This window comes from Mercenaria mercenaria, chromosome 16, assembly GCF_021730395.1.
Source record: "Mercenaria mercenaria strain notata chromosome 16, MADL_Memer_1, whole genome shotgun sequence".
NCBI classification, from domain to species: domain Eukaryota; kingdom Metazoa; phylum Mollusca; class Bivalvia; order Venerida; family Veneridae; genus Mercenaria; species Mercenaria mercenaria.
In genome coordinates this window covers 38,204,504-38,218,805 of record NC_069376.1, presented here as the reverse complement: position 1 = coordinate 38,218,805, position 14,302 = coordinate 38,204,504, and the positions used below count along the sequence as shown (strand labels likewise).

The 14,302-nt window shown below is 33.9% G+C and overlaps 1 long non-coding RNA gene across 1 annotated transcript; it reads left to right on the top strand.

Annotated features, from left to right (window-relative positions):
- Positions 1 to 2,176: 2,176 nt before the first annotated feature.
- Positions 2,177 to 8,176, top strand: LOC123539658 (uncharacterized). The gene is made up of 2 exons (XR_006684040.2): positions 2,177 to 2,295; positions 5,854 to 8,176. It is a non-coding gene; the product is annotated as an uncharacterized LOC123539658 (long non-coding RNA).
- Positions 8,177 to 14,302: the final 6,126 nt, after the last annotated feature.

The following is a 14,302-nucleotide window of genomic DNA, read 5'->3' as shown; positions in this document are numbered from 1 at the left end:
AGGCGTGTCACGAACTTCGGACGGACAGACGGACGCACGGACAAGAGCAAATCTATATGCCCTCACCGCTCATGGGGGTGGGGCACAACTATATACTGTGTATTACTTTTTGGTCGTTTTGGTTTTTGGTGAACTGATGTAAGAACAAAGTTTTAATAAATCCCGATGCTTTACCGTCTACTGTACAGCTAAAAGCGGAATAGTTACAGGATAAAGTTATAGAATATCCTTTCCGCAGCCTTAACGTACTAAAACGTATTAGCGTCTTATGGCCCTTTCACGCTTCCGTAGAAACAACATTTATTACACGAAACTTATTTTGAAAATATTTCTGAAATGTCTAGGTCTGCAGCCCTCAAAAACGGTTATATCTTACATCTGAGGCATATACTGACACTCTCAGACAACATCAAAAATGACATTTTGAGCGATTTGATGAAGTTCCAAAATTATCAATGTACCCTTGGTCCGTTACGGACCCCTGTGGGATTTCTGTTTATCCAGAGCTCAAATATTTTTTCATAGATTAAAAACTGACATGCTGTACTGAAGCCCAGGTAATTTCAATTCGTAATAAAGTGCTGGAAATTTGCTCCCCAATACCAAAAAAAAAAAAGAAAAAAAAAAAAAAAAAGAAGTCCACGCGCATACATTTAGACGGGGTGACCCCTGCGCGTGACCCCTGACTATCAACGAATCAAAATGCGGCTTTCGTTTTCAAGTTTAGCATTTCTACTTTCATTTTATTTACTTCCGGAATAGCTGAAGGTCGAGTGACGTCATTTTCTGTGTTGTCAAAAATATACATATGCCTGGCGAGATTGCATAAATATGTGCTGGCCTTCCTAAGGTTATCTCTGGCTATGCAACTGATATGTAAACATTGGCTGAAGAACAGAGTTTACCTCTTCCCGGCCACGTGAAAGTTTATCGAAACGGAGACATGATATAAGTAAAAACTTTTAAGAATCAAACAACAGCTACGTCTCACTTAGACTAGCTCCTAGACTATGATATTTTTTTTAAAGTTTTTTTTTTTATTTTTGAAATTGAGTACATAGCTAGTCTTTATCCTTTGTCTAATTCAATTAACCTTTAGCATGCTAGATAAATTGTCGTCTGCTGGAAATGTCGTCTGCTAAAATTGTAAAGTTCATTCAATTTGCTCCAAAATTGGAAGAAATATTGTCAGAGTAGCAAACAGCTTGGAACCTGATCAGACGCCGATTTAATCGGCGTCTGATCTGGTTCCAAGCTGTTTGCAAAGGCTGTTAAATTCGCCTGCAGCAGGCTAAGGGTTAATATTACAATTAAATATCTGGGAAAATCTCTAAAATATTGACACTATTTCATAAAATAACAGAAAAAATACAAAGTTGAAATCTTGTGACAAATTATTTATTATCTGCGGAGTGGCTAGTGGGGCACCAACTAACAACATGAAAACTCAACAAATTACTTTGTCATTGTTTCGCCTCTTGGTCATATGCCTACATAAATGCCATCTTTACAACAAGAGAAAATAACGTTGTTCTTCTACCATATTCAATAGAATAAAAAGGACACAAAGATCTTGGCTCGGTGGGGGGGGGGGGGGGGGGTACAAAGTGATGTGTACTTTCATTTAATTACCTCCATTATTGAAAACATCATGTGTTATTTAACTGTACATGTCAATTGGAAGGCGAACAATGACAAAATATTTTGTTACACTGCAAGGTCGTTAAAATAATGCAGGCAAGTGTTTGGGCCAAGCACGATACATTTACACTGAAATATGATGTAGATGTCATTATGTCAGCAGATTGATTTACCATTAATAAATAAATGCGTTTATACTGAATATTTTGACAACATTAAATAATAATTGTTAGCAACATGTCGGCTTGTTTATGTTTCGTTATATTATTTGTATATTTTGGCATTTGATCTGTTACTTAATGTAATTTGATAGTACAACAATCACTTTTAAGTTACAGCGAATAGAACAATAAGTTACATGTAAGTGCTTGCAGAGGTCTGGATAATTAGCTATTAGACTGTTACGATTTTTATCTCTAATCAGATAGTTTCCCTGTAAGGTTTAATGAAATTGTAATTTGTACAAAATGACATGGTATTTCCTACTTCATCTAATATGACAGGTACCCGCCTCCATCAGTCTTCCCAAGGCTTTGATTTTTCCATTACCGGTTTTATTCAGCTTTCTACGTACATGTATCACAACAGTAGAAATATGTTGGCGTATTGATTGTGTACAGAAAAAGGTAAACAAACATCTACGTTATAATAGAGGTATTTATAAGTTAAAGCTTTATTTCAAATGATAGACACGTTGAAAGTTAACTTACACAAGATTTTCTTTTAATAAAGGAAGGAATGTCGCGAAATAACTGCCTTCTATAATATGTGTTTACAAGTGTCTAAGTATAGCATAATTAAATTTATTAGTTCAGGACGCGTCACGGTTGGAATATTTTACCAATTTTGTTACAAATATATGTTCTTCGATTTAGATGTGAAAATAAGGGATCCAATTTGACTAATTACAACGTCGCGATTGGTGCGTATTAGTGTCAAGTGAAACGAAAAGACTCTGAAAACGAAAGTAAGTTAACCGTACTTGTAAGGTACAGTAAAAAAGTTATAGCAAATTTTTAATTAGGGCGTGACATTGAGTCATCTTCCACCGGTCTGTCTATATCACATGTCAAATAATGTTATCTCACCTCTCTTGATATATATATAGGCCTACCATAAAATACTACTGGGCATTACGGGACAACGTGATAACTTAAATTTAGTTTCCTGTTTTAGTACTGTAGGGTACCAAAATTGATATTACGGCATAACCGTTTCCGTTTGACGGGTAAATAAAAATATTTAGTCAGAATATTTAATACATTACACTTTTTGCCATTCACTCGAATTCAGTTGTCACAGTGTAGTCATATTATATTTGACATAATTTTCATGGCAATCTGACTAAAGTACATCTCCTATTACGCTACGCATAGGATCTGAGAACGACCTATTCATAGCCTCGTTCTGACAACCCTTTCGCTAGCCAATCAGAGCTTTAGCTTACAAGATTTTGCAAATCTACCTGTAGCCTTGACTTTTGATATTTACAATTCTTATGTCGAAATGTGTCAGATAGCCGGTTAGCTCAGTCGGTAGGCCATTTGCTTTGTAAGCGAGGGGGTCCCGGGTTCGAGCCCTGAAATAACTGCACATTTTTCTTACTCTTTGGCATTCGAACAAGTCGTCTGATTGGTTAAAATAAAAATAGCAATACTGGAAATCCAAAATATACAGAAGACGTATGTGAATGGGTCGTTCTCAGATCTTCGTTTAGAAGATCAAGTACTTAAGTCAGATTGTTTTCATGGAGGCATGGTAAGGGAGGTTTTAAAGTAAATAATTTTACAAGCTGAAGCATATTAAAAGTTCCTTCTAGGGCACTATATCTATATAAATATGAAATGACCATCTTGTAAAATTTTGGTTGCAATGTCTGTTTTATACTGCCAAAAAATTTCAAGTAAGTATTTACGCTAGTTATTTAACATAAATTGTTAAATCCCACAACCAATTAAATCTGTTACCACTTTCAGTAGAGTAAATACGGCAATAAGACATTGACCCGGTTAATCAATTACGATTCGATGCGTGAATTTGTTGTACATAATTAGAGGGTTGCAATGGGGTTTGTTTTCATATATTAACTATGCATTTCAAGGTAACGATAATATTTAGTTGTTTACATTTAAATTTGCTGATACATGTCTATCTGGTCGACTGAATGTATGTTATTTTCCTCAAGAATGGAGGAAATAACATCCTCGGGTTTAGTAATATGTAATCCTCGAAACGCGTTCAGTCAGAGTCGCCTCAATTAGGAAAGAATAGTCTAACGTCAGAGGTTATTTCTAAGGTCACGGAGATTTATTGGCCAGCTTGTAATGACAACAGCTTTCGGTATCAGTAGCTCAGTCAAGTGTGACTTATTGAACTATAATATTCCTTCTCAAGAGAAGGAATAATAATGGTATATTTCGCTAGCTATGTTGTATTCACTGTTCTAAGCCTTATAATTTTTGCCCTACAGTATATTACATAAAGTTACATGTAACATATAAAAAAAACTTTAATAAAATTCTATTTTTAAACATTAAATTTGTTTCCATATCAACTACCACATCACGTGAAACGTGGCTTCTTAATACTGATGAATTAACAAGTATCAAGAATTTACCACCTTAGAATATATTTGTAATTCAGTAACAAGAAACGTTCTGCAATGATCACTTGTATTTCAATCAGTTAGGGGAAAAATAAGTGGAATTCCGAAATACCATATAACAAAATGCTGATTACACAAGAAGAGAGAGCATTTAACAAAAGCTCTTTTTCATAGAAGGTTCATTTGTGTGCAAAACTGACAGACAAAAAAAAAAAAGCAAAAGGTTGGCACAGACAGGAAAAAAAGGTAATCTCCTTGTGTATTATCCCTCGAGATAACCTTCAATTATTGTAGTCTTAGATGGACAACGCAGCTGTAATACCTTAAAATAATTTGTTATAATCACATTAATAGTATTTACTTGTACATTTGAGCATTAGCTATATGTCCTCATTTAAAATGGTCATTTTATTATAAAACGGTATTTAGCGTTATACTGAGTAAGGTGTCAGTACTTGAAACAAAATTATATTCGCCAAGAGTCAGTATTCGATTGCTCCATTTTTACTTGGAAAAATGGTTAGCTACTGTAGAAGAAAGTGTTTGAGGATGACTTCGATTCCCTTTAAATAATGATATATAACAGAAGACCACCCCGTGACAAAAGCTAGCAACATAATATATTTACTCTCTGTTTATTAGGAAATGCTCTAAGTCCTTGTTGAATAAAAAGTCGCCATATGACCTATAATTGTGTCGGTGCGACGTTAAACCCAACAAAATAAATAAATTGCTGAATAAACCATATCTAAGTTTCATTAGAAATAGTAAAATTCATCACCTGAAAAAATATGTAGGTCTATAATTAGTGATATCGTCCTTTTAACCATATCTGTTTTGCCTTCCGAAAAATTCAGCTTCGCATGTGATGATGAATCGTTTTCGCTACGAACTGAACTTCTACCCTGATTTGATATAATCAGTTAAAAAAATAATATAAATAAGCCTGAGAACAAAACGCAATAAAGTATGGTCTAATGTTTTCGATATGGCATGATTATGCTTGCCAGTATTTTAACACGGACCAGTCACCATGTCCCCACCTTCTCGCACAGGTGTCTGTCTCATCCCTGTCCACAAACTCTCTTTTCGGTTGACTTTTGTTTGGCACTTTGGGTCCATGGACATGCAGATGGAACAGCATCTGGCTTCAGTTTCTCTGGCAAGTAAAATCCACTGCTCTGATATGCTCAGGGCAAACTCTGGTGCTCGCTGTTACGATGAAGTCGCTTTTGTAGCCGAGGGTCCTAGTCTTCGAATTATGTCTTTTTTATACCTAGAGTAACAATTAATTAACTTATATCTAAACAAAACGTTCCGTATGAATTTTCTAAATGTATCAAAGCAGTATTTATATATGATATCGGTTATAATTATGAAAACAAACAAAAACCATGTACCAGTACATGGAGGTATTAAATAAAAAAAATATTATATATGTTCATGCAACAGTTCCAGCCAGTCGTAAACTAAACTTACACTGTCGGTTATGAAAAATAAAAAAGGTGTACATGTACAAACGACCAAGGATGTCTGCTCAAATACTTCCTATTTTTTGTCAAACTTAACAAAATATATATCGGTCTTTTATTTTTTTATATTTTCAGCTATACAATGAGTGTCGTGACACAGCCCACCGGTACCACTAACGTTGTAACTACGCAACCACCTGTAGGGGAACCAGTTGATCCAAATTCAATTGCCTTTACGGATGCAGAAGAGGAACGCCGACAAAGGGACGACAGATATGACACAACACACGTCGACGATGACACAGAATGTATTTTATGTTTAGCATGTTGTTGCTGCTGCTGTAACGACTGTGGTGATTCTCACGGCGGGGACGACAGTTGTGATTGTGACTGTGGGGACTGCGATTGTGACTGCTTTGGTTGAACAGTGTGATTTTTAATTGATCGCCGTGGTTGTTTTGCACTTCCATCTCTAACATTTATCTCGCATTTTTCACAGGTTCCGTAATACAAACGGATGCATATTCGTACAGCTGGAATGGATCTGTATGTCTTCAATTAAAGATGTTCATTCATTTGTAAATATACATCGGTATAAATTAGATAGAATATATACATCGGTATATGGAATATATACATTGGTATAAATTAGATAGAATATCAGTTTTATTTGAAAAACAATAAACAATCGCTTGGAAAAGGTGAAGATACTATTTTTATATTGATATGTGTATACATTTGTACATTTTGTTAAAGGTCGGCAAACAGATTTAAAGGCTCATAACGCCTTTGTTAAAATGTGACTGCCATAGTTTTCAATTATGAATACAAAAATATTAATTTCCTGATTAATCCTATTTCCGATAATTGTTTTCTTTAATATTTGTCAAGAGTTTGAATATTGATGAACATTTATTGAATCTATTGCTTTTATTAACTCACTTTGTGGCTCTAACTTTGAGTTCATATGCAGTATTATTTAACGTAGCTCTTTTCAAACCATGTTATTATTATGGACAACATTTAGTTGGACAGTATTTTATCTGTTTTAATATAAGATTTAAAGCCTTATAGAACTTTAAACAACATTTAGTTACATTTTTCTAAACTACCCGCTGGCAGGGCAAATGGTCTTGGCAGAGCAACCAAACGATACCAAGACATTCATTGTCATTGTCTATCCGTGTTTCAAAATTCACATGCATTGCTAGAATCATGAAAACTTCTGGTACTCTTTTGCGTGAATATTGTACTTAACAGATGATCGTGCAAACATTGTAAATTCTTGGTCATTAAATGTTGAGAGATTACTATGTGAACTTGGATTCCAGTATCTACGGGATAATAATTCAGTAAGCAATTCACAAGTCGATGCTGTTATTTAACGAATTAAAGTTCAGTATGTACAAATATGGTTTGCTGACTTAAGAATTTCTAGAAAACTTGAAACGTACAGAGAATTCAAAACAGAGTTTAACACAGAAGAGTATTTGAACTATGTTACAAGTATTAAACCAAGAAATGCAAGTTTAACACAGAAGAGTATTTGAACTATGTTACAAGTATTAAACCAAGAAATGCATTGCCAAGATTCAGATGTTCTGCTCGTATATCAGCTATTGAAGAAGGTCGATTAAGAAATATAGGTAGAAACCTTAAGGCTTTGTACAAAATGCAATATGCATGTTGTTGAATCAGAGTACCATTTTTTATTGATATGACCGTATTACTCTGAACTAAGAACTTTGCATTTACCTAGATACTCTTATACATGACCAAATTTGAATAAGTTTAGGATTATAATGAAATCTTCAAGGAAACATTTTCTGATTAAATTCAATAACCAGATTTATCTATCTTGCAACAGTTAAGAGATATTCTGTATACCACGATCTTTGATGGGTTTAAATTGTAATCTTTTAATTCTGGTTTTATCATTGCATGTTTGTTATTAAATCATATCTATGTCATACTTTTCTATATGTATGTTTGTATCTATAATAGTCTTAATGCGCCAAATATGTGACTTGGCGATAGGCATGTATATGTTTAAGCCAATAAACTTTTTTGACTTGACTTGGCTAATGTATAAGACAGTTATATATTTAGCGAAATGGTGTTACAAATACTACTCTAAAAGTATCATGAAACAATGTCGCAGTAACAAACAAGTGGTCGACCATATGAATGAATTACAGCTGTGATTTTCATATTTCATTTTCGATCGGTAAACATATTGGGAAATGTTTCTGTTTATAAAGATAAAATAACAATTTAACATATTAATTAATTTTTTTGTTTAGTACATAAATTCTGTGTAGTGCTCATATTTTCAGTATGAATTTGGGTCTAATGTACCTTTAAGACAGTGTTTGTTACGTACCAAAATAGCATGAAATATTTTGATATATTTTCGTTTTTACCAAAAGAGCAATAAAGATTTTTTTTACATAAATTATGTATGCGTTTACTTCTCTGTATGTGCACTGTTTCAGAAGGTTATATTTGCATGTAAATATTTTGGTATTGTCTCTCATTGTGACGGAAAGAGGGACGCCGAGAAAGGGACGACAGATATAACCCAACACACGTCGACGATGACACAGAATGTACTTTATGTTTAGCATGCTGTTGCTGCTGCTGTAACGACAGTAGTGATTCTCACGGCGGGGACGATAACTGCGACTGTGACGATTGTGATTGTGACTGCTTTAGTTGAACAGTGCGATTTTTAACTGATAGTCGTGATTGTTTTGCAATTTATCTCACATTTTTCACAAGTTCCGTTATACAAACGGATGTAAATTCATATTCATACAGCTGGAATGGATCTGTATGTTTTCAAAGATGTTCATTCATTTGTAAATATAAAGTGGTATAAATTAGATAGAATATAAGTTTTATTTGAAAAACGCAACGATTATGCAATAAACAATCGCTTGGAAAAGGTGAAGAGACTATAATATCTTTTTAATACTGAATTGTGTATACATCTGTACATTTTGTTTAAGGTCGGCAAACAGATTTAAAGGCCCATAACGCCTTTGTTTAAAATGTGACTTCCACATTTTCCATTATGAATATAAGATATATTAATTTCCTGATAAATCCTATCTTCGATAATTGTTTTCTTTAAAATTTGTCAAGGGTTTGAATATTGATGAACATTTCAGAAAGTTTTATTGAATCTATTGCGTTTTATTAACTCACTTTGTGACTCTAACTGTATGTTCATATACAGTATTATTTAACGTAGCTCTTTTCTAACCATGTTATTATTAAGGACACCATTTAGTTGGACAGCTATTTTATCTGTTTTAATATAAGAATTAAATCCTTATGGAACTTTAAACAACATTTAGTTGCATTTTTCTAAACTACCCGCTGGCGGGGCAAATAGTCTCGGCAGAGTAACCAAAGGATACTAAAACATTCCTTGTCATTGTCTGTCCCTGTTTCAAAATTCACTTGCATTGCATTGCTAGAATCATGAAAACTCCTTGTACACTTTTGCATAGAATGTTGTACTTAATAATAGATGATCGTGAAAACATTGTTATATATATAATTCTTGGTCATTTAATGTAAAGAGATTACTTGTGAACTTGGATTCCAGTATCTATTGGATAGTTATTCAGTAAGTTAGTAAAACTACCCACTAGTAGGGTAAATAGTCGCAGCAGAGTAATCAAAGGATCATAAGACATTCCTTGTCGTTGTCTGTGTTTCAAAAATCCCATGCAAGACTTATATATATATTTCTCTACATAAACGTAGACCGAGCTACTATTCTATACATTTTACCAAATGGTGTAACAAACACTATATGAAACAAGAGCTTTCGGAGGACAGCAACGCTCGACGATTCAACAGCCTTCTCAACTGAATTAATATAAAAGTTGAAAAAGGGGCATGATTTTGTAAAAAAGCAAAATAGTGTTATGGAACATGTCATGTGCAATGTAAGTCAGTTTATCACAGTGAATAAGTGTGTGAAGTTTCAATCCATTGTCACTAGTGGTTACTGAGATACCAGCTTATATACAAAAAATTAACCAAATCGTGACGCCGACGCATGAGTGAGTCATATAGCTCTACCTATTCTTCGAATAGTCGAGCTAAAATGTGTTGCATAATTAACACGTGCTCGACCATTTGAATGAATTACAGCTGTAATTTTCATCTGCTTTTAATCATTAATCATCTTTGGAAATGTTGATTTTGAGTCATTATAATATAGTCTTCATGTTATATTTATTTCAAAACAGTTTATTATATCATACATTTCATCACGCCTTATCAGCTTTGTGCTCAAGGTGAGCTGTCGTGATCGTCCTGTGTTCTCGTGCATCGTTTGGTTGGTAACAGTCTAGAGGTCACAGGTTTGGTCCAATCTTGAAACTTGGTCGGTATGCTTGGGATCCCGTAAAAGCAAGACAAGGCTTGTGGGCTGAGCTCTTCGGATCGGTTGGGATAGGCTCAAGGACATGGGATCGTGGGCTTGGCATTGGCCAAGGTCATTGGCTGATCTAGTTTGCCCCCTGTAATTTCCAAAAGCCTTGAAGGTTTCTTCAGATGAAACAGTATTCTGTAAAATTAATGGTTACTGCAGGAAATTCATGCCATTTGGGACCAGATAGATCTGGGTAAGGGTAAAAGGAGAGGTGAATTTATGTTTCTACAAGTTTGCAAATAACAATGACAATCTAAATATCATTATTATTACATTGAATTGTTATTATTATTATTATTATTATCATTATCATCATCATTATTATTATCATTATTATTATTATTATTATTGTTGTTGCTGTTGTTCTCGACCCTGTCGGTAATAAGTGTATTGATAAAATGGTAATTTTCAAGTAATAATCATAGATAAGATAATAACAATAGAGTATTTATCTTTACATGTACTCATAAAGGATTTCATTTATGAAATAACAATAGACTGATACATATTTTGTTACCGATAGGTCATTAAGAGGGTATTTTCTTACATATATGTCAAACACTTAAGAGTCGAGGGTTCGCTCCCTTAGTCGGCACTCTTGTTTCCAACAGTCATAGCCTATTTGTCATGTTGGCACAAGGCATAAATATGAGGACATAACTATGTAACATTCTGTAGCCTAGTCATTATTGTGGGGCACCATGTAACAACACGAGAACTCAACAAATTACTTTGTCATTGTTTCGCCTCTTGGTCATATGGCTACCTTAATGTCATCTTGACAACAAGAGAGAAAAACGTTGTTCTTCTACCATATCAAATAAAATAAAAAGGATACTAGGATCTTGGCTCGGTGGGGTAGAAAGTGATGTCTACTTTCATTTGGTTAGATCCATTATTGAAAACTCCATGTGTTATTTAACTGCACATGTCAATCGGAAGGCGAAACAATGACAAAATATTTTGTTACACTGCGAGGTCGTTAACATAATGAAGGCAAGTGTTTGGACCAAGCACGATACTTTTACACTGAAATATGATGTAGATGTCATTTTGTCAGCAGATTGATTTACCATTAACAAATAAATGCGTGTATATCGAATAGTTTCACATACATTAAATAATGATTCTTAGAAACATGTCGGCTTGTTTATGTTTCATTATATTATTTGTATATTTTGGCCTTTTTGGGCATTTGATTTGTTACTTAATGTAATTTGATAGTACAACAATTATTTTTAAGTTACTGCGAATAGAACAATAAGTAACATGTGAGTGCTTGCAGAGGTCTGGATAATTTGTTATTAGACTGTCACGATTTTTACGATTTTTGCGATGTTGTTGTTATCATGAGTAAGAGAGTTCCCTAAATATTTAAATACGTATAAATAAGTATAGTGGAGCAAATTGTACTCATTGCTGTAGACTTGTTTTTTTTTGCATAGTAATATTATTTCCGTGATGTGGATAATTTAAATTATGTTAATAAATTCGAGTGTTTCTCTAATAATATATCAGTATATGGATGCAACTATACATAAATATAAAATTATGTACGAGTAGTTGGGCAGTCTATATCATTCATTTAATTTGCACTGTAGTATACGTTTTATTCTACATGGGAATGCAGTTATAGGACAAGGGGTAGCTGGAGAATCAATTTTGATTTGGAACTTTCAGGCTTGTTGTCTTGTCAGCATGATGTCCCAGATAATACCCAGATAGCAGACATGCGTTTGCCTTACGTTGGCCCAACGACAGACTCTTCGTTGGCCCAAAGAAGATTTCCAACGTTGGCCCAACGCCATTTTGCTAATTGGCGCAACGTTGGCCCAACGGTTGGTACACCGTTGGCCCAACGACAGGTATCCTACACTTATCGTTGGCCCTCCATTGGGCCAACTACTGGTATCCTACACTTATCGTTGGCCCTCCATTCGGCCAACAACATTTTTCGTCTATTATGGTTGGTCCTACGTTGGGCCAACTCTATCTCTTTGTTGGCCGAAAGAAGGATGCCAACGTTATTCCAACGATAACGAATTTGATAAAATAGACTAAAACTAAAATTGTTTAGTACACATTTTATTTTCAAATAATTGTGATTTTGTTTAACATTTAACAAAAAGAAATCTAACATTTATTTAAAGTTTGTTTGCAAGTCTCCTGAAGAAATATAACCGAATATTTCATCACTACAGCATGTCAAATATTTATTCCAACCATATATAAATCTATTTTTTCTTTTTTCAGTTACTGATCAAATCCTATTAAAATGAATTACTGTCTGTATTTTAACTCATTATATATCCAAGTTCTGCCTGATTGTTTTCTTTTCTCACTGAAGTTGCAGCTTTCTATCTTTTCTTTTTTTTCCTGTGCCCTACAGTGCTAGGCGCCCAATTATTACTCTCTTGAACAGCATCCTGTAAAAAACGAAAATCATAATGTTGATTAAACCATCTACGTCATATTGATAACAATAACTATACAGATGCACATAAACTTCTGGGCATAAACTGTATGAAATTTATTTTTGTCTGTATTTAACCGAGAAAAATATGTTAAAATTAACGAAAATATGAGTTATTTTATTTACAGAATTAAATAATCAACACTAGTGCCATCCGCCAGTTTTAGATAAAAGTATTCACTATATTATGTTCAAGTCACATAGATACTACATGCATACAGGCTATAAAAAGAAATTCTCTATAAGATTCAACAATTTTATCAAAAAATATTCAAAAACTTCTACTTACAGTTTATAGCTAGTAGACCGGGTTTTTGTTAACATGTATAATAGTTTCCTTAACTTCACATGTCTATGCAGCTAGAAATCTCGCCTAGAGAGTACAATTAACCACATTTTCTGGGATTTCTTACATAACGCGGGTTAACGAGAGTTCATGTTCTGGAATATTCAACAGATTTTTTGTAAACATTTTAGGATTGTACAAATTAGATATTTGTTATAGCAGTTTTTTCCTTCAATATTTATTTCACAAATTAGATTCTTCAGGTAGAAGATTTGAAATAGTTCAAAATATCATTACGGCTGCAGATAAGTATTAAGTTTAATTAGTCCAAACTATCAGATTACGAATTGGTGCAGAAAAGTATTTGATTATTAATTAAATACTGCATGTTACACCTACACAATGTGTTTACCTGTAGGTGCTTGTGATAAAACAGTGACCTGTAAAATATATAATTATTATATTATTACTTCTGATGGGCCAACGTTGGGCCAACGATGTTTTCTCTGTGTAAGTCTTTCCCTGAAAATCAGTATTGGGCCAATGCAGAGATATCTGTGACTGAAATTTAAGGTTGGTTCAACGTTGGCCCAACTGCTGTATTTACAATACTTATTAATCATTGTTGGGCCAACAGTGGCCCAACAACGATTATCCTTTGACGGTTTTCCGTCGTTGGCCCGATGACTTCACGTTTACAGGGTATTTGCACACTCCCGTGTTCTATAAATAGAACATACAGTAGTTATACCATAATGCAATGCGCGCATTGCGGACAAGGGAGCGTTTTCTATATAAAACGAATCATTAACTATCTCTAAACTTCGAAGGAAATTAAAAAAGTAACATGCCACCTGTATAAAATTGTCGCACGTGTTAACAGAATAAATAAAAGAGATGAAAAAATAACTTTTTAAAGAAATACATTGGACATGTAAGGAATATACCAAATATACAGACATATAATTTTAACAAGGCGATTCCAAACGGGCCGACTAAGGGGGGAAAAAAGAGCACTGTTTAAAAGCATGCTGCATGCACATTACCCCATATTCTGCAATAATACCTTTAAATTTTGCATCAGAAGAACGGTCTACAGTCTTAATAAAAAATTACAATATTTCAAATGCGACACACCGAAGGGCACTTGTGGTTAAAACTTTTAATGCTAAATCATTTTGATTCATGACGTTCAAAGAATGTATCAGTACAATTAAAATCATAACTACATGTATTTCATTTTTAAACAACTGATTCACACAACACAAGACACAAACTTGATGATGATTCCGGATGTCAGCTGTGGTCAGTGTTCGTCAAACATTTCCTTATTAAAATACATATATGCATGGTTTGGTAGAAAATAATGGGG